Source organism: Mus caroli, unplaced genomic scaffold (assembly GCF_978045245.1).
Source record: "Mus caroli unplaced genomic scaffold, Mus_caroli_1 scaffold_20, whole genome shotgun sequence".
In the NCBI taxonomy this organism is placed as follows: Eukaryota; Metazoa; Chordata; class Mammalia; order Rodentia; family Muridae; genus Mus; species Mus caroli.
Window position 1 is genome coordinate 36,710,690 of NW_028227275.1, and position 19,135 is coordinate 36,729,824.

At 43.6% G+C, this 19,135-nt stretch overlaps 1 protein-coding gene across 1 annotated transcript in view; it reads left to right on the forward strand.

Moving 5' to 3' along the window:
• The window catches only part of Pip5k1b (phosphatidylinositol-4-phosphate 5-kinase type 1 beta), a 271,358-nt gene that overhangs the window by 221,136 nt on the left and 31,087 nt on the right, over positions 1 to 19,135 (forward strand). The window lies entirely within an intron of this gene.

A 19,135-nucleotide genomic window follows, 5' to 3' on the forward strand; every position in this document is an offset into this window, starting at 1 on the left:
TGTGTGTGTGTGTGTGTGTACATACATACATATATACATATATACATATATACATATATACATTTATTTATTTATTTATTTATTTATTTATTTATTTATTTATTTGCTAATATTGCTATGGATTGAACTCAGGGCCTCAGGAGCGCTCAGCAAGCACTCTGTGACTTTGCTACAGATTCCATGAGCAGATTCTTTAAAATAACCTCTCTAAATACATATTACTCATGTAGCTACAAAGACACTTCGTGCATTGTTTTGTAGGTGAGACCTTAATGACTAAGGTAAAAAGAATGTATCCATGGCTTTCAGAGCCGCCACATCTGTGAGTCCAGAGTTCGGTTTGGTGGCTGCTTACCAGTTGTATCTTGTTGCTCTGCCTTCCTCTTGGCTGCATAGAAGAGTCCAGACTGTTGGGTAGCAAATGGGGCAACACTGGCTCTGGAGAAGCGAACAAGTGTGAGACAGAGGGGCTTGGTTTGGATCGCTTCACCTGCAGAATCACCAGAAAGCTTCCTCTGTAGATGACTTAAGTCACTTTGTACATAAAGTACATAAAGTACATAAAGGATATTTGACTCTCCCAGCTTTCTAGGTTTGAAGAAATTCAATGTGACATATAATAGCTTAATATGAGTGCAGGCCATGAATGTTTAAATTTGGTTTCTCAGTCAAGCCCCTCGATGTATGGTGCAGCAGATGCAGGGGGCTGTACCCCATGAGTGTGACACTCGGAGGGTAGCAGAAAAGTCACAGCAAGGTCTCAGCAACGTTAAGAACAGTTCTCATAACAATGGTACTTCTTTATAGTTTGCTACTATGGCCATTATCAGGAGCGTATCATTCAATGCACTCTTGAATCACTTCCTGAAATTTCCAGCACTGAGAGAATGGTATTTGGGGTTGGGGTTTTGGAATGGTTGTGGTTCTTGGTGGTGGTGGTGGTGGTGGTGGTGGTGGTGATGGTGGGTGGGTAAGTGGTTTGTTGATATCAGAAGGGTTCTTAAGTGCTTTATCTCTTGGTAAGAGCTATTAAACTCCTGAGCATTCACAGGGATTCTTCAGGCTCTGGCCTCCCCCTGAAGCCAGTCCTGTGGCCAGATAGAGTCTAGCTACCTCTCCACGCCCACCCGTCCAGCTGTGCACTCTGGGCACTGTGCTCTAATTTTGCACATCTTCTCTCCTGCTGATGCTAGCTCACCTCCAGATGTGCATGTGGGAAATGGACCAGTGAGCCTTCTGTCTATAATACTCCGAGAGTCTTTCCCCTCTCTTTGGTGCTCCGTTGCTTTAAGCAGTTTTCTCTGGCACTCTACTGTGGTATTTGGGATCTCATACTTAGCTAACAGTCAGGGTCCAGTTGCAAGAACTAAACATGGACTCCATCGGAAGCGGAAGGGAGGAGCTGGGTGTTTGCATTGTGTGAGGGGAGGGAGGCCCAGAGGCATTGATCAGTCATGGCCACTCCACTGAGCCCACCCTCCTGCAGCTGGGTGGTACTCAACCTCTCACAGAGACAACTGGGAAAGCATTTCTGAGATGCCAGGACGTCCTTACAAGAAGCCAACTAGGAAGCTCAGGCAGTTTCACTTTTCCTGACACTTCTCAGCTGGTGAGGAGACCTGAGGACCCTCCGGGCGCCACCCTCTCTGCTTCATCCTCTTGCCTGTCTCCTGCCTGCTCTCCCCACAGGCGTTTCTGCTGTTAGTCTTCTGGTGTACAAAAAGCTGGAAGATCTACCACAGTTACCTTCTCCTTAGGGAAATCATGAGGATCAGAGACTCAGGGCTAAAAAACCCTGAAGAGAAATAATAGCCCGAGGAGCCCTGGGAGTGAACACCCCTGAATGCTTAACCCACCGAGCTCAGCCCTGCTTATTTAGCAGGGAAAGCTAATCGGCAGAACTGTCCATATCATGGTTGTCTTATTTCTTTAGTGCTGTACATGGTATTTCTTGAAGTCAGAATTGACATGATCCTAAGTGTCTCATCTGGCTTAACTAAGTTTTAAAACCAAATACAGACAGCCTGGGGAGAAAATGCATCAAACAAGGAAAGGGAAAGTACATCAAATATTGACATTGTAATTTACAGCTGAGATTTTTTCTGTTTCGCTGTGAGTCATATTTCTGTTCCAAGTGGCCTGCTTTCTCATTTAAACACGTTATCCTTATCTGTGCTCATATAAGCTATAAATACTTCAAGTATCTGCTGTCGTCCTCTGTGTCTTTAGAGCCCTTAACGTTGAGACATTGAACGGCATCCAGAGACATCCACACCTAAATTATGTATTGCAGTAGGAAATGGCTGTCTCTAGAATTCTTTTTAGACGATCATTCTTTGTGACTTTTAAAGTTCCACTGGTTTCTTTGAATCTGGTTTGTTAAGTATACTCTCAAAATTGACTAGGGAGCAAAGAAAAAAGTTATGATGCCTTAAAAGTATATTTTTAACTGCTGATTGAGAGTATGTTCTCTATGTTTCTCTCTCCCTCTCCCCCCCCCCTCTCTGTTGGGTGGAAGGTATATACATATGTATGTACGTATCTGTCTTTCGAAAAGTCAGGAATCCGCCTGCCTTTGCCTCCCTGGTGCTAGAAATCTGAACTTGGGTCCTTGTGCTGCTTGCTTGGCAAGCACTTTACCAACTGGGCAGCCTCCCCAGCTCCAGAAGTCCATATTTAAAGGCTCTACTACATGATCTCAGATTAGAGCATGCGGCTCACAGGAAACAAAGACACGCCATCAGTGGCCTGCCTCAAAAACAAATCATAGGTGTGTAAATTTGAATTCCTGGTACTTGAATTTTTCTCTCCTACTAAGAAATCTGTTCTTCGAAAGGAGATATGAACTGAGTGCCAACAACTAGAGGGGCAAATAGGTTTTATCTGCAAACTAAGAGCAATTCAACTTAATGCTGTGAAATAAGTTATGTACATGACTATTCATTCTCACCAGGATTCCCTGCACAGTTGGGAGCAAAGCTGGGGCTCTGTTTATGCATACAGGTTGAAAGCTCACTTCACCCCAATGCAGCTGTGCTCCCCCATCACAGAAGCCCTTACCAGCATCACTGTGGTAGCTAGTCTCATGTATTTGCCCATGTTTTCCTGGTGGCTCTCTCTAACATCTGGTCCACTATAAAGATGTGGAGTTTTATGAGAAGAGCAGATACCATAGGAGAAGCAACTGGCTATGATGGGAGCCAGCTGGCAAAACCTTCCTAACTGATGAGTCCAGCAGCTAGATCTCAGGCTGCTGATTCGGAAGGTCTGACAGCAGTCCTGAGCCCTCTTCTTCCCACATGAGTATTGTCAACCTAGGAGCCAATGAGCTGATTCCTGCAGCTATGAGTCTCTTCTCCCAAACTGGTCAGATTAAAGCCATGGCATGAGAGCCAGCCATGCTAAAGTAGGTGAGAGACCCCTTGTTTTACTTAGGGTTTCCGTTGCTGTAAAGAGACACCATGACCAAGACAACTTTTCTGAAAGAAAACATTTAATTAGGTCTGGCTTACAGTTTCAGAGGTTCAGTCCATTATCATTATGGCTGGAAGCATGGCAGTGTACAGGCAGACCTGGTGCTGGAAGAGCTGAGAGTTCTACATCTTGATCCATAGGCAGCAGATGGAGACTGTGTACCAAACTGGGGATATCTTGAGTATATATGAGACCTCAGAGCCTGCCTCCATAATAACACACTTCCTCCAACAAGGCCAATATACTCCAACAAAGCCACACCTCCTAATAGTACCACTCCCTATGAGCCAAACATTCAAACACATGAGTCTACAAGGCCATACGCATTCAAACTACCATACCTTTCTTTAGAATAGTCTAAGAGATCAGGAAACAGCTATACAGAGTTCTGGGGTCATAGTAAGTCTGCTAGTAAGAGTCCAATTGGAACCCAGAGCTCCAGGGTGTAAGCCTCCTGTTCTTTCCCTGAGCCACCCTTGCATCAAGGACTACAAAGACTTGATCTTCTTGTGTGCTATAGGCAGCATTGGTTGTCTACCTTTTTCCTTAACATCAGCTCTGGCCCTGGATTTGTGCTACCTTGCTTTGCTACATAATAACTAAAAAATCTGTAATGAACAAAGTGGCAGGCTTACTTTAGTGTCTGCCTATGCTGGTCTAGAGGTCATTGGCTACTTTTATTAAAAACATTGTTGTTCTGGACTGTTTTTTTTTTTCTATTGTGGTTTCAGTCGCATTTCAATTCATCAATAAGTATATAATAAAAATGCTTTTTAAGGTATGTGATATTAATTTGAGTTCATAAGGAAACTGACATGGCACTTTTTTTTTGAATCATTAAGAAATATATTCAAGGGGCTGGAGAGATGGCTCAGTGGTTAAGAGCACTGACTGCTCTTCCAAAGGTCCTGAGTTCAAATCCCAGCAACCACGTGGTGGCTCACAACCATCTGTAACAAGATCTGATTCCCTCTTATGGAATGTCTGAAGACAGCTACAGTGGACTTACATATAATAAATAAATAGATAGATAGATAGATAGATAGATAGATAGATAGATAGATAGATCTAAAAAAAAGAAATATATTCAAAAGCTCTTATATGATACCACCTGACATAGCGAGAGAGTATTTCAAATGCATTATATATCTGTGTACATTGTCTAACAATCAGTTTACTTAAAAAAGAATATCAGTGTTTCTAGGAGAGAAATTATTTTGTCAGTAAGTATATTTTAAAAACTTCAAAATAGCAAATAAAAACTCTGTGAAGTTAAACATTAAGAAACTGCTAATTTCAAGCACGGTGGGGAAAATTATCAATAATACGTCCATGATGTTTGTAGAACATGATTTTAATATTTTCAACTGTTAATATTCAACAAATAGAATGGCACTTCTTTTCTTTCCACCTTCCCTGGGTGGACTTGAAACTGCTACTCTGCCCACTGAGAAGTGACTCTTGGTAGGAAACCTGTTTGGTTTAGAAAGACTTGTATCTGTGCTCAGTGGTAGCAGGATTCAGAGGAACCTAGGTGACTAGGTAGAATATGACTGAGTGGGGGTGCCAAGGTGTACTCGGATTCCAGATCTTTCCCTAACCCTGTTATGGGCAGAACATACTACAGTGTTTCTGTGCTTGTTACACCTACCTGCTGGACCCAGACCCCAATCCAGGACTGTCCAGCCCCTCGGGTGATATGGCCTTTGGATGATAGATTTTCAGTCTGGACTCTCTAGACTTTTTGGGCTTTTCTTGCTTCTTCCTCTGGTGTCTTCAGCCTTGGAGACAGTCTTGCTTACTCTCCTGCCTCAGGTATTTCTCTTGCTTTTTCATCATAGTAAATCACCACTTGGAACTTCAGCCCTCAACCTGTCCCTTCTGGCCACGGAACACTGGGCAACTAATTTACTCTTGTTTTGTTTTGTTTTGTTTTTTGTTTTTTCGAGACAGGGTTTCTCTGTGTAGCCCTGGCTGTCCTGGCACTCACTTTTTAGACCAGGCTGGCCTCGAACTCAGAAATCCGCCTGCATCTGCCTCCCGAGTGCTGGGATTAAAGGCATGCGCCACCACGCCCGGCTTTAATTTACTCTTATGTGCCATAGTTTTTTCATCCGTAAGAGGTTCCCATTTGTAATGAGTAAATTATACCCTGCTCCAAAAGGATTGCTTCAAAGAGGAACTGAAATAATGATCAGAAAGCAATGATCATGTCTCCTGGAGCATCCCACCATGAAATCCTTTGTTAGCATAAATAACCAAGCACTTCGAGGCGTGAACACCCTGGAGCTTCCTCCCACATCCCCCCTGCGGGAAGCAAAATGTACTTGTTTTGGTAGAAAGCATCAGAGGATACTTTGCGACTCAGAAGCCAGCCAAGAAACTAGAGAACCCGCTTGGAATTTTAAAGTGAGTGGATTTAGAGGGTGCAGGGAGGCTGGAAGAGTGGGGATGGAGAGGTGGCGGAAACTCAAGACATCCCCAGAGGAATCAGCTCCCACCAGACCCCTGCTACCTGGGACCTTCAGCCACCTTCCAAGCAGGGTCAGTGGAGGATGCCGACAGCTGAGATAGCGGCAGGAACAGAGCCAATACTAGAGACACTGCACACATAAGGAAGGAGAATAATGAGGGAGAAGGGAGCCAGGGCCTTCTGTCCTCACCTCCTCATCTGTGTCCGGCCACATCTCAACTGGTGAGACCTGGCAACGGGAAATCTTTGGTGCTGTCTGCCCTAGGATGGAGGCCTCAGAGTGGCAAAGTATACTGCAGAGCTGATACAAATAATAAAATAAACAAACATAAAAAAAACAAAAACCGGGTTCCTGTAACATCTTTTTTTAAAAGAAAAAAGATGAGAAGCGGGTGGGGAGAGAATTCCAGGCATCAAAGCCTTCTACAAAGGAGAGCATACACAGGAAGCGAAATCCACTTCAACTCCTACATGACGAACCACCACGGAGCCTGTTTATTAACATGCCAATGTAATCGTTGTATGTAAAGTAGCTGCAATTTTTCTAATGATCTGTGCAATTAGACTCCGCAGTATTTACCAAAGTGTCTGGCTTTCCCAGGTGCCGTGCCAGAGTGGATGCTGCTTATAAATACCCTCTTAGCTAATTCCAGGCCCATGGAATAGACAAAGCACTTTGTTAGCTCCAGAATTCATCAGGGAGGTCTGATGGGCCCTTGGAGCCCAGGTAAGGCTGCAGGCACAGTGAGCAAGGAGAAGAGCTGCCGTGCACATTCTGGCTTCTGGACCTAAGACCCTAACCCATGCCATCAGCTGTCTGTAACTTAGTCTGGAGCAAGGAAATGCAGTGTCCCTAATATCTTCTGAGAAAATAGATCACCAAACGAAACTTCATATTCCCAGGATCCTGAAGTAAAGACTTCCAAGAATATCTGCTGGGACGAGGACTTCACCAGCCATGCTAGGGCTCCCAGGGGCTCTGAGGGAGGCCTAGAGTGTGGCTCCAGGTGTAGCTGTGGCATGCAGAGCACATCCAACCCTGACAAAAGCTTCGAGATGTGCCTGTTCGTTTTGCTTCTCCTGTGTCCCCAGAAAGCTAAGGGAAGACCGTGGATTTCTGTCACGTCTGCTGCACCTGGATTTTACCAGATGGCTGCCTTTTTTTTTCTTTTCATTTTTATAAACTATAGAACTGCTTGTGAAGTGATTGGCTATTCAAATGTCTGTCACGGTTTCCGAATGGGCCGAAAAGTGAAGTGATTTTTTTTTTCAGATACATGACATTTTATGAACAGTAGGGCTCAGAAGTAATTTGAGAATACTTTTTTTTTTTAAGGGATTGGTATGTGGTATTGTTTCTAGGTCCCTTTCATACATTAGTAAGATTCTTTCCATGAGTCCAATTTGTAAGTAAGCCATATTGCCAAAAAGGAGGAAGAGTGGGTGGTGACTCTGTTGACCAGACTTTAGAGAGATGGAGATGGAGATGGATCGATAGCTAAGAGTACCTATTGTTCTTGTAGAAGGCTCAGTTCACCAGCATACTCAGCTCCAGGGCCTGACTCCTTTAGCCTCTCTGAGCACCTGCACTCACATGTACTGCACTGCACACAGACACACACATACAAGTGATTAAAAATAACACATTTATGCCAGATGGGGTGACACACACCTTAAATCCCAGTCCTTAGGAGGCTCAGTTCCCAGTGAGCTTGGTCTGCACAGGCAATTCCAGGTCATCCAGCCATCCAGGGCTATCCAGAGAGACCTTGTCTTTAAAAGAATGAAGCATGCTTTGTTTTCATTGTCTTGGCTTTCAAATCTTGGCACTAAAAAAAACAAAAAACAAAAAAAAAAAACTAAATCATGGACTGAGGCAGGCTAATCTCTGTGAGGTGAAGGACAGCCTGGTCTATGTAAGAAGTTCTAGGCCGGCCATAGCTACATCGTGAGACCCCGTCTCACAAAAATAAATAAATAAATAAATAAAAATTTTAAAAATACCTTTCCCCCTTGGCTGCAAGGGAAATGTGTTGCAGTGGACTATCTCTGTCAGCTCTCCAGATGTCTGGCTTCCCTCCCTGGCCTTCTAGAGAACTCCTTGTGCTTGGGTTCTGCCCAAACAGGGTCATTGAGGGCTTCTTATACACATGGGACGGGGGGGGGGGGGGGGGGGGGAGTGACTGTGGCAAAGCAGAAACTCCATGATGGAGCTGTGGCACACCCAGGCTCCTTCAGGGATTTAATGTGTGATACATTATCTGAAATACAAAGCATAACAAAATGCCTGTGTTTGCAGATTATGTTAAGAGCAGGACCTCAGTCCCTTTACTCAGGGACTTTAGTTGCAAAAATACTAAAGTCAAAAGTACCTTTGACTCTGGCCACTATGAAATGTGTGTCCCAGCTCAGGGCCAAAATGCTTTTCTGCTCCCCAGCTGTCCTTGATTGCCCTTCTTCTGAGGTCCTTGGTTATAGCTAAACAGAGACAGTCTTTAATCGCCTTGGGTTTCACCGCCTCTTTTTGTTCTATGTGAGGGTCACTTTGGGCCTTCCGGGCCCTTAGAAGCCCCCGTCTCGGTCCTGCCCTTTTGAATCTGTCCATTTGGCTAGTCTACCTGACAGCTGGCTGCTTCCTTTGAGGAAGCTGGGTGTATACATGGTAGCTTCCTACTCTGGACAGCTCCTGATCACGTGGTCTTTCAGAGCATAACACCAGACCCGGATAATCCCTGCCAATCCAGCTGCCTCCAGTACCTTAGCTTTTCTTCAACATGGTCCCCACTGGCCCACCTATCATAATCCCTCAATGTAGTTCTTCTATCCCGCAGTAGTGAGTGGTGAGTGTCTGAGCTTGCACTCCATGGTGGGTGAACTCCTGTTACCCATCCAGCTCCCTCCCCTCCATCCAGGGGACTTCCGGTGCAGGATGTTGCCTGAAGCCCCCGTCAAGTTTCGTTTCTTTGACAAATATACAGGAAGAGGAACCAACATAATTTCGTCCAACATAGGAATAAAGTAGATCCATTTCCTGGTTAGTCTTGCTGCTATCTGTGGGATCCGCGCCACAGATGTCTTCTTTGTTTAGATTTAGTTGATCACTGGGGGAGGGGGGTGAATGCCTGCTACCCACCGTCACTAACTTCAGAGACATGCTCCTGCCTGGCCCCTGTAAGCCAAATGCACCCACTGTCCCTGCCTGCTTTGGGTTTTTATTTATGAGAAGATCTAGAGACTTAGGTAAAATCAATAATAGAATAGAAGGTGGTGATAAACTCCCAGGCTAGAGTAATAGTAACCAAGATGCAATTACTATCTGTCTGTTTTCTGTGATAAGAAAAGATGAAATATGTAAATGATAGAAGCTTATTATCTTTCTGCCCCACGTTGAAAAGGAATGTTTGGAATGTCACAAAAGAATTAAAATAATCGGGACTTATTTATTAAAAAAAAAATAGTTTGGCTAAAATGTAAATGTCTACCCTGATTGCTACTTGGGAAAAGATGGTGGCATTTCTCTTTTCTTTTTCTCTTCAAGCCTTAAGAATGTCTCTGAGTCTTTAAGCATTTAATCTGCAAGAAGTCATTTTTTTTCTTTTATTTATCTGTGGGTGCATCTGGATTGGTGCCTGCTATATACAATCTACTGTTGTTGCTGGATGTTGTCTGTCTTGCGGCTAAGTGGGCAGGGGAGTGGGCAGCATTCCAGGATCCGGTCTAATCTTATTTGGGAAATGAAGTGTTAACATGTTAACTATTATGCCCACTCCCAGTAGAAAGCTCACTCTAATCCTGGACCTTTGGAGATGGAAGGAACCCTTTGACATCATGTCATTATCAATCCTTCCATTTATTTCCTTTTGTATCAAACTTATGTGCAGACACACAAGTGCACACACACACACACACAAACTTGTACACACACACAAAAAAAAATGTGCAGTGTTCAGCAGTCAGATGGCTCTATAAAATTTACAAGGAGAAGGAACAGGGCTCTGTCCACCTCCACGTGGGTTTTGCTCCTCGGATGCTGTGTCTTCAGCTCTTTGGGCTAATCCCTCCCTAGTTACATCTGCATCACTAAGTAGCATGAGCAGGCTGCTGTTTCTGCATCTTTCTTTTGTGCATTGGCTGATAACATCTCCCTGTAGAGAGTAAACTTAGCTGCCTTTTCTTAACCCCACACCTACCACATCCATGAATTCTCCCTGCCTCTATGGACACCCTTCTTGCCTTCCCATCTTCTAGAATAGTTCTGTCATGATTATGCTCTCTGGTCAATTCTGAGTATTTGTCATAGCTTTGCAAATACTATATTATACATGTTGATATCTGAAAGGGATTGGAATTCCAGATACGAAAATCTATGGATGCTCTTATATGCATCCCTTCTATGAAATGCAGTGTTTGCATATTGCCTGTACACACCCTTCTATGTACTTTGTATCATTCCTGGGGTACATATAGAACCCGCCAAGATTTAAGTTCTATATAAATAGCTGTTTTACTCCATTGCTTATAAAATAAAGATGGGGGGGAGGTTAAGATGAAATTTTTTTTTCTAAAAATTTTCAAACCTGTCAGTTGGGTCTGAAGTTTCCACATCTGCAGAACATAGAACCTAACTGTGCTGTGGTTGTTTGGGGAGTTTGGTGATGGTGGTGGTGGTGGTGGTAGTGGTGGTGGTGGTGGTGGTGGGGTGGTGGGTTTTTTTTTTTTTTAATCTCCCATGTCCCAAATAGGCAATCCTCTTGTTTGCTTTGTCATCTGTTTAATCTTGCACATGGAGGCCAAGTACTTGCTCTATCACTGAGGCACACCCCCAGTCCTGGTTTACTGGTTTTTAATATATTTGTCTTTATCAAACTTCAAACTCTTTACATTGTCATTGGCCTATAGAAGTTTTCTCAGAGCCTCTGATCTGTCCCAGTCTGGACTGGTGGCTTCTAGGGCCATTCCTATGGAACCTTCTTTCTCCATCCTTCTGATTACCCTAGGCACCTCTCATCCGCCGTGTCTCCCCTGCGCTGACTCCTGGTTTTCCTGGATAGCCTATTGTTTTCATTCTATCCGTGCACACCTCCTTTGCTTTCCCACCAGTGTGTCAGGTTTCCTGAGGTGTTGCTTCTGTGCTGGCTTGTTCTCACTTGACCTGCTGAGCCATCAGAAGCTCTCTTGAGTCTGCACACAGAGAAGGGGTTAAGGGTCCCTGACATTTTTCTCCTATGTTTACTTTCGCTTCCCACAGTTTCTCTTATACATGTAGGTACCTTGTAGATTTGTCCTCCAATTGTATTTACATTTTATCCTCAATTTCACTCATCTTTGTCCCACTATACCTCAGCTTTATCTTCTAATCAGTCCATTGAGTTTTTAATTTCCATTCCCATGTGTCTTAGTCAGGGTTTGTATTCCTGAACAAAACATCATGACCAAGAAGCAAGCTGGGGAGGAAAGGGTTTATTCAGCTTACACTTCCACATTGCTGTTCATCACCAAAGAAAGTCAGGACTAGAACTCACACAGGGCAGGAACTTGGAGGCAGGAGCTGATGCAGAGGCCATGGAAGGGTGCTGCTTACTGGCTTGCTTCCCCTGGCTTGCTCAGCTTGCTTTCTTGTAGGACCCAGGGCCACCAGCCTAGGGATGGCACCACCTACAATGGGCTGGGCCTTCCCCCCTTGATATCTAACAGAGAAAATGCCTTACAGCTGGATCTCATGGAGGCATTTCCTCAAGGGAGGCTCTTTTCTCTGTGATAACTCCAGCTTGTGTCAAGTTGACACACAAAACCAGCCACAGTACACCATGTTTTCTAAGGATTCTTTCTTTTTTTGTCCCCCCCCCCCCCCCCCGAGATTCCATGTTGTAGGAACTGTGCCTTCATGGCTGTGATTTTATTTTCTTTTTTCTCTCTGAAGCTATTAGGCCAAGTGCCAAGGAATAAAGACTGCATACTAATTGTAGCACTTGGAGTCTTTGCCACAGTCAATAATATTTCTTGAATAACTAAATATACTTAAGGTTGAGTGAAGTAAGACTGGACCCCCCAAATGAAACCGTCACCTTATAAACACAGTGTTTCAGGACGGCACATATTTAGTGCTTGCCTCTAACCATGCTTGTGACTGTTGTGTCTTACTTTCTCAGCACACACAGCCCAGGGGCTGAGAAATAGAACAGTCCCCATGTTGCTTGGTTGTCATTCATTGCATGCATCTTCCTGTAATTGAGACAGTCTTTAAAATCCACGTCTTTGCCTTCATGATCAGAAAAGGTTCGTCATAAACAAGGAATTCAGGAGAAAGGCTCTCAGTAGGAACTGTGACAAGCCTAGAATGAGATAGCTTGTTGAAAAGCACGCAGCCCTGATGGAACTTGAGCCAACCCAGGCAAATCGGCTGCCTGGCAGCTGGCTGCAGACGGAAGTCGTTCTTTTGCTGAGACATACTGTGGACTTGCTCTCTCTGTAGCACTTATTAGGGCTGATAAAGTCACTGTATCAATATGGAAGATAAATGTCCAACCTGTCAGTTATGATTAACCAGTAAGTCACGTTCAGTTTTCACATTCTGGTTTAAGATAATCCTAGGGCTGGTGAGATGGCTCAGTGGGTAAGAGCACCCGACTGCTCTTCCGAAGGTCCAGAGTTCAAATCCCAGCAACCACATGGTGGCTCACAACCATCCGTAACGAGATCTGGTGCCCTCTTCTGGAGTGTCTGAAGACAGCTGCAGTGTACTTATATATAATAAATAAATAAATCTTTAAAAAAAAAAAAAGATAATCCTAAAACACCCCTATTAGCTACCTACTATTTATCACTCACTCTGCCAAAAACTTTACACATATTATTTTGTCCAATGGATGTGTTGACTCTGTAAGGTATATGCTCTAGAGGTAGAAAAGGAGTGGAAACAGACATAATAGGAACATAGATAAAAAATCAGTTCTTACCAAGAACATTGCACACCCAAACCTAATACTATGTTAAAAAAAAAATTATAAGTTACATGAAATGAATTCATACATACTGATGAAGCTTTTATCCTCTCAAATCTATAATTCAATCATGATAAATAAATGCTCTGGGTGCCACGTGGGAGTGCTTCTGTTTTGATCTGATGAAATGTGATCACCATGCTTCAGAAAGTGAGCCAAAGGTTCACAGGACAGAATATGAGTTCCGTGACAAGAAGCAGAGTCAGTGTGACGTGGTGGGTTCTAGGCTCGGGCCAAGCTGGCTGCTCATCTTTGTGGGACAGAGGCTGTAGGAGACATTTGATAAACTCTCACTGCCCTGCTTAGCCTTACAAAGTTTCTCAACCATGCAACAAAGAAGTATGGCTTGAACTAGATCTTCCTGTAAGGAGGCCTGTCAGCCAGGCACAGGAGATGTGGGTGGTCTTGGGGTAGTGGAAAATCCAAGACAGCTAAAGTCCTCGGGGTCATTCACCGATGGTATCAGGAGTCACTCTCCTCTATGCCCCAAAGGACAGTACAAACCTCATGTTTAGAGAATGTCATTATGCTCAAGGAGGCATTGAGAGACTCTGGCTCAATTTACATTAGTCACTTACTTAATGAAGTCTAAAGATAGAGGTCGGCCTGGTGACATCCTCAAAGATCCAGGGTGTTCCCATCACTCCATTCTGCTCTCTTTCACCTTTTAATTTTTTGCTATTCTGTTGCCCCATTGTCACAAGATGGCTGCCATGGCTTCAGATATTATGTCTCCCCTCCATGAACCCTTGAAGAAAGAAAATGGAGCAAAGGAAAAGGAGGGTGTAAGGGCTGGTGAGAGAGTGAGACCACCAGAGCCACGTTGGGGACAAAGTTCTTTATTGTAGGCATGAACTGCTGGGCTGCCCCCAAGAGAAGGGAGAGCAACCCCACCTAAAGGAGAGTTTTGGGTTTTTTGTTTGTTTGTTTGTTTGTTTTTATGGTGGTTTTTGTTGTGCAGGAAAGCATCATGGGAAAAGAACTACTGTGAGCAAAAATAACTGTTGAAAGAAAAATCTTTATGAGGGGACTTCCAGTCCTTATGGTATCAGGGTGTACAGCTGGAGAGATGGCTCAGTGGCTAAGAACATTGACTGCTCTCAGAGAGGACCTGGGTTCATTTCCCAGCATCCACATGGTGGCTCAAAACCATCTGTGAACCCAGTTCCAGAGGGCCATATACCCTCTTCTGCCTCTGTAGGCACTGAACACACATGGTGCACAGATATATATGCAGGCAGACCATTTGTACACGTAAAAAAATATATTAAGTAAATTTTTAGAAATAGGTATCAGGATGCTGTGGTCAGGCTGCTCTGCAGAGATAAGGGCCAGGTGGCTTCTGGGAAGTAACAGAACATTCAGTTTCCATTTCCCAAAGGGACTGGTTCCCACAAGGGTTTTACATCTTGGTATTCTAGGCAATTTTGCCTTGGGCCAGCCTAGTGGGGGGTTGAGACTTCTCATTTCAAAGCTTCTGCTCCTTTATGAGGAAGAGTTCTCTACTTGTACCTGTAACAGCAAATCATTCAGATCCAGAAATGTATCACATGGCCATCAGTAGCTGCAAGGGAGGCTGGAAAAAATACTACCTGCCCTAAGACTCTCTTAGAAGAGGAAGAAAATTATTTTCTTCTGCCGCTACTAGGTTCACAGTTGAGGCCCTTATAACAAGACAGAGTGGACAATAACCCAACCTTTTGGGTAAAATAAAGGAACACATAGACTGATTTAGCAGTCCTTCTTGTGGCCAAGTAGCCTTTTTAGCTGAGTCCTCAAAGACATGGAGACACCTGTGCACTTTACGCTGTTTGATAAGAAAACATGTTTCTCCAGGTACGGCTGCACAAAGGCAGTGTAATCTCATAGGTATAAACTATAGGAGCTAGCAAGCCTGCTACTCAGATTCTCTGTGTCCCTGTTCCAAAAGTCTTTCTCTTCTTCAAAGAGAAACTGAGGGCTGGCTTCAGGAGTTTGAGCAAGAGAAGGTCAGAGAGTAAGTGACCTTCCCACTTGCATGCCCGTGCATGTTTTCTGAAATGCCATAATGCCACGTTTTGGAGGAAGATATCTAGAGCTTCCAGGGTCTCAATTCAAGGTTAGGGACTATTAGCAAGGCCAAGGGCTCTGACTGGGGGTAGCATCAGTGCCAAACAGAAAGGTGGGAAGACCCAGAATGTTGGGGTGCTGCTGGCAGTGGTTGTTGCTGCTGCTGCTGTTGCTATTGCTATTGTTGTGGCTGCTGTTACTGTTGAAACAGGGTCTCACTGTGTGTAGATGAGGCTGTCCTTGACCTTCAAGAGACCTGCCTGCCTCTTCCTTCCAAGTATTGGGATTTAAGATGTATGCCGCCACACATGACTGGTTTGGTTTGGTTTGGTTTGGTTTTATTGAAGCAAGCTTTATGTTTCTTATGTTTAGAGTACTCCAGCTGTAGTACTGCCCATGAGTCTCTCTCTGCCCTCAGACTGAAGGCCTACTGGGTGGAGTCATTTTGACACTGCACGTCCTACACATTGTATTTTGCAGATCTTGTAGACATTTCAATTTTATCGGAATTCATTTTAACTGGGAGTTATCCAAGCAACACTTAGGATTTTATGGCTTTGAATCATAATTAGCTATCAGTATTTTGCCCCTTTTCCTGCTAATTGATAGTTAATAGTGTGTGAAACCTCATGGGTATGTGGGTGCATATGCACGTGTGTGCATGAAGACAGCCTCAGATACAGTTTTTCCTCAGGTGCCATCTGCTTTGTTTTTTGAGACAGGATCTCTCACTGGAACCTGAAGCTCACTAATTAGGCTAAGCTGGCTAACCAGCTGGACCCAGGGATTCTCCTGTCTCTATATTCCCAGTGCTGGAATTATAATAGTTCACAATGGGTCCTGTGAATCAAACTCAGTCTCCATGCTTGTGTGACAAGATGCTATACCAACTGATCGATCTCTGTAGCCCAGGACATGAATACTGACTACTTCTTTACATCAGATGGGCTCTTGGCAAGTTTGTGAGACATCTCAAGGATTGGCACAGAGAGCCAATTGTGTTGCATTTTGTAAACATAAAACCAAACGTTGCCGTAACCCAAATGTCTCACACCGCAAATTTTAAAAGATGGAGGGGTTTTTGTCTTTGGAGATTTAAAAAGACCTTCCGAGATTTTTTCTTCCTCAACTCAGAATTGATAACAAAGTATTCTTCTTAATTGAGCTGCTCTGACTCCAGAAAAGCTTCGCGGTACTAAGGGGAGAAAGCAAGCACAGGTGTTAGCTTGATCGATTAATAAACTTTCTAACAAGTTTAATTATAGTCATCTCAGTATTGGCTTGGTGAAAAACCAGAAGGAAAAAAAAAAAACTCTTGTACAGAATTGTCCCTTGACATCCTGGAAAGGTTTGGGTTCTGTTAATAGAAAGAACCATAAACTGGCTTTATATAAGAAATATGTCTGACCATGTCTGGAATCCCAGCACCTCTTGGCAGAGGCAAAAGGCCTGGTCTACATGGCAAGTTCCAGGCCAACCAGGGCTATATAGCAAGACCCTGTCTCAGAAACCAGAGAGAACAAGCTGGAGGGGAAGTAGGAAGTGGACACATTTGTGGATTTGTTTTCTTTTTTTAATTTTTAAAATATTCTTTGAGGATTTCGTGCATGAATACTGGACTTTCATCCTTTCCACCCTTCCAGTGCCTCATAGACTATTGTGCAAACCACTAGCCCATATGTCCCCAGCCTTCATATCTTTGCTAAAGGCAGCCACCTTTCATGTCTGATTTTCTGTTTTAGTAATTTTCTTTCCAGCTCTGTAAACAATATTATCTTGCCACTAGGGACTGGGGAGGGATGAATGATGTCTGGACTAGCAGGGTTGTCCTCCAGTTTCCACAGGCTTGAACCACATTGGACGAGGATAGCCCCTCATCACCCCTACCTCTATAGCAATCAGCTCCTCTCCTCTGTGTTCTACTAGAACCAGATTATCATTTTGGTCATATCATCATTGTCCTTACTGAGTCACAAACACCGCTCACAGCCCTGCCCTGTTGGAAGGCATTGTCATTTTGCCTTGTGTTCCCCCACCCCTGCCCCCCTGAATGAGTTCTGTTCTGTTCTTAGATGTCTTATAATAATTACTACTGGTTAAATCTCAAGCTTTCTTCCATGTCTGTTTGACTCAGATAGACTGTATCAGATCCATATACCTGGACGCTTTTCCTAGAGACTTCTGGCCTATTCCAGTCTGCTCCCTGTGTGTGGTACCTGTCAATTCTGAGGACATCATTCACCTCTACTCTGGGTTCAGCATCTTCTCTGAACTCGACTCCACTGCTTCATGGTCTTTGTATTTTTCCTCTTACTAACTTATTTCTTGACTTTTTATGGAAACCATCCTCCAGTCATTTTTTGAGATAGAGCTTATAGGAAGTCTTGAGACTCTGTATATCTGACAGGTCTTTATGCTACTGGATTGGCAAGGCCTTGAGTCTTATTGGGGTCAGTCTTCCTTAAGGCCTTTGAGGGCATTATTGTTCTGTGTTCAGGCTACCTGGGCTGATGAGGGGTTCAAAGTTCCTGTTTCCTAATCTCATGTATGTGGTCTACTTTCTCTCCCTCCTAAAGCTTAGAGATCTTCTCTGTTTTCTGATAAAGTGCATGAGGTTGGTGGGCTGATTGTCACCCATGGTAAAGGACACTGTCACTTTCCAGTCTACACTCGGGTCCTCCAGTTCCTCCAGGGTGAGACGTTTTTGTTTGTTTGTTTGCCTGTCTGACTAGGCTTTTGTAATTAGCAATCTTGTTGATTTCCTTGCCTCTGTTTCTCTCTCTCTCTTCTCTCTTCTCTCTTCTCTCTTCTCTCTTCTCTCTTCTCTCTTCTCTCTTTCTCTCATTATGATCTTGATGGAAAAAAAACAAAAAACAAAAACACGAAGCACTGACTGTCCATGTTTCCATGTTTTGTTTTGTTTTGTTTTTTATTGATCCCACCTGCCATCTTATCTTTGTTAAGTGTATCTATGGCTAAGTATATCTATTGTTAAGTGTAGTAACCTTGATTTCTCCTCAGCCTGTCACTGAGTCAGTCCTGTTACCACATTTCTCTTTCCAAGACCTCTCTTGTCCCAGTTATTTCCTTGTTTAGGTGCCTCCTTTTATTTCAGACTTTGATCCAGGCGATACTGGGTGTGGGGTTGGGGGTGCATTTTTTCTCCCTTATAACCTTACCTCTTTCCAATTAGCTTTTTTTCCCCCCTGTATTGTCACCTCCCTTACAGAAGTGGCTTTTCTTAGGTTTCTATAATACTTAGTTGTCTGCTGAGGCTTAAAAGTGTGCCACTGTAAATCTGCAGAGACAGGGTGTAAATTGGCTGTTACCTAGTTCTAAGAAAGGGCTTGGGAAAAACAAAGTGATTGCTAATGAGCACAGTCATCTCGCAAGTGACAAAGAAAACATTGTTAAATTGATTGTGTGGTTGTCACACTACTCTGGATATACTGAAAACACTGAATTGCGTGATTTAAGTGAATCAATTGTTTGGTATGTGTATAATATTTCAATAACATTAGCAAACAAAAAGTGGGACACAGGGAGTCTAGGGCTGGGGCTTGGGAGCCTGGCTTGTTATTTGTAGATTTGCTCTGGGGTAATTCACCAGATACTACTGTTAGGAGTCTCTCAGGTCAGATTCCCCAGAAGAGACTCCCTTGTCTCGCAGCCTGCAAGATAAAGGCTGGTTTTATGGGCTAACCCCACCTCATCCCCATGTTTGTTCCTAACCTATGCTGTGACTGGTGCTCTGTGATCGATCCAAAGACTCTCTGTTCTACCCACTCCTGAGACTAAGACTTGAAAAAAAAATAGAGTTGAAAAAAGACAATTGCATAGTAAAGAGGATTCTGGAAGCTGATCTGCCTGCTTAACTAGACTTTTAGCCAGAGGCACCTGTCTTACCTCTCTCCCTCTCCCCAACTAAATGCACGCTTTCCCTCTTATTCCTGACTTGTTAAGGAGCTCTGGGGATCAAAATAGAGAAAAGGAAGAGAGCAGGGAAACATGTATCAAAAATAGACATTTTGTCTTCTCCAGTTCCTCTGACCCATCATGTTATCTACTACTGAGAGTCCATTTTCATTTAAGGTTCTGATTTGGGAGAGAAAAAAAAAAACAGAATAAGCATTTATTT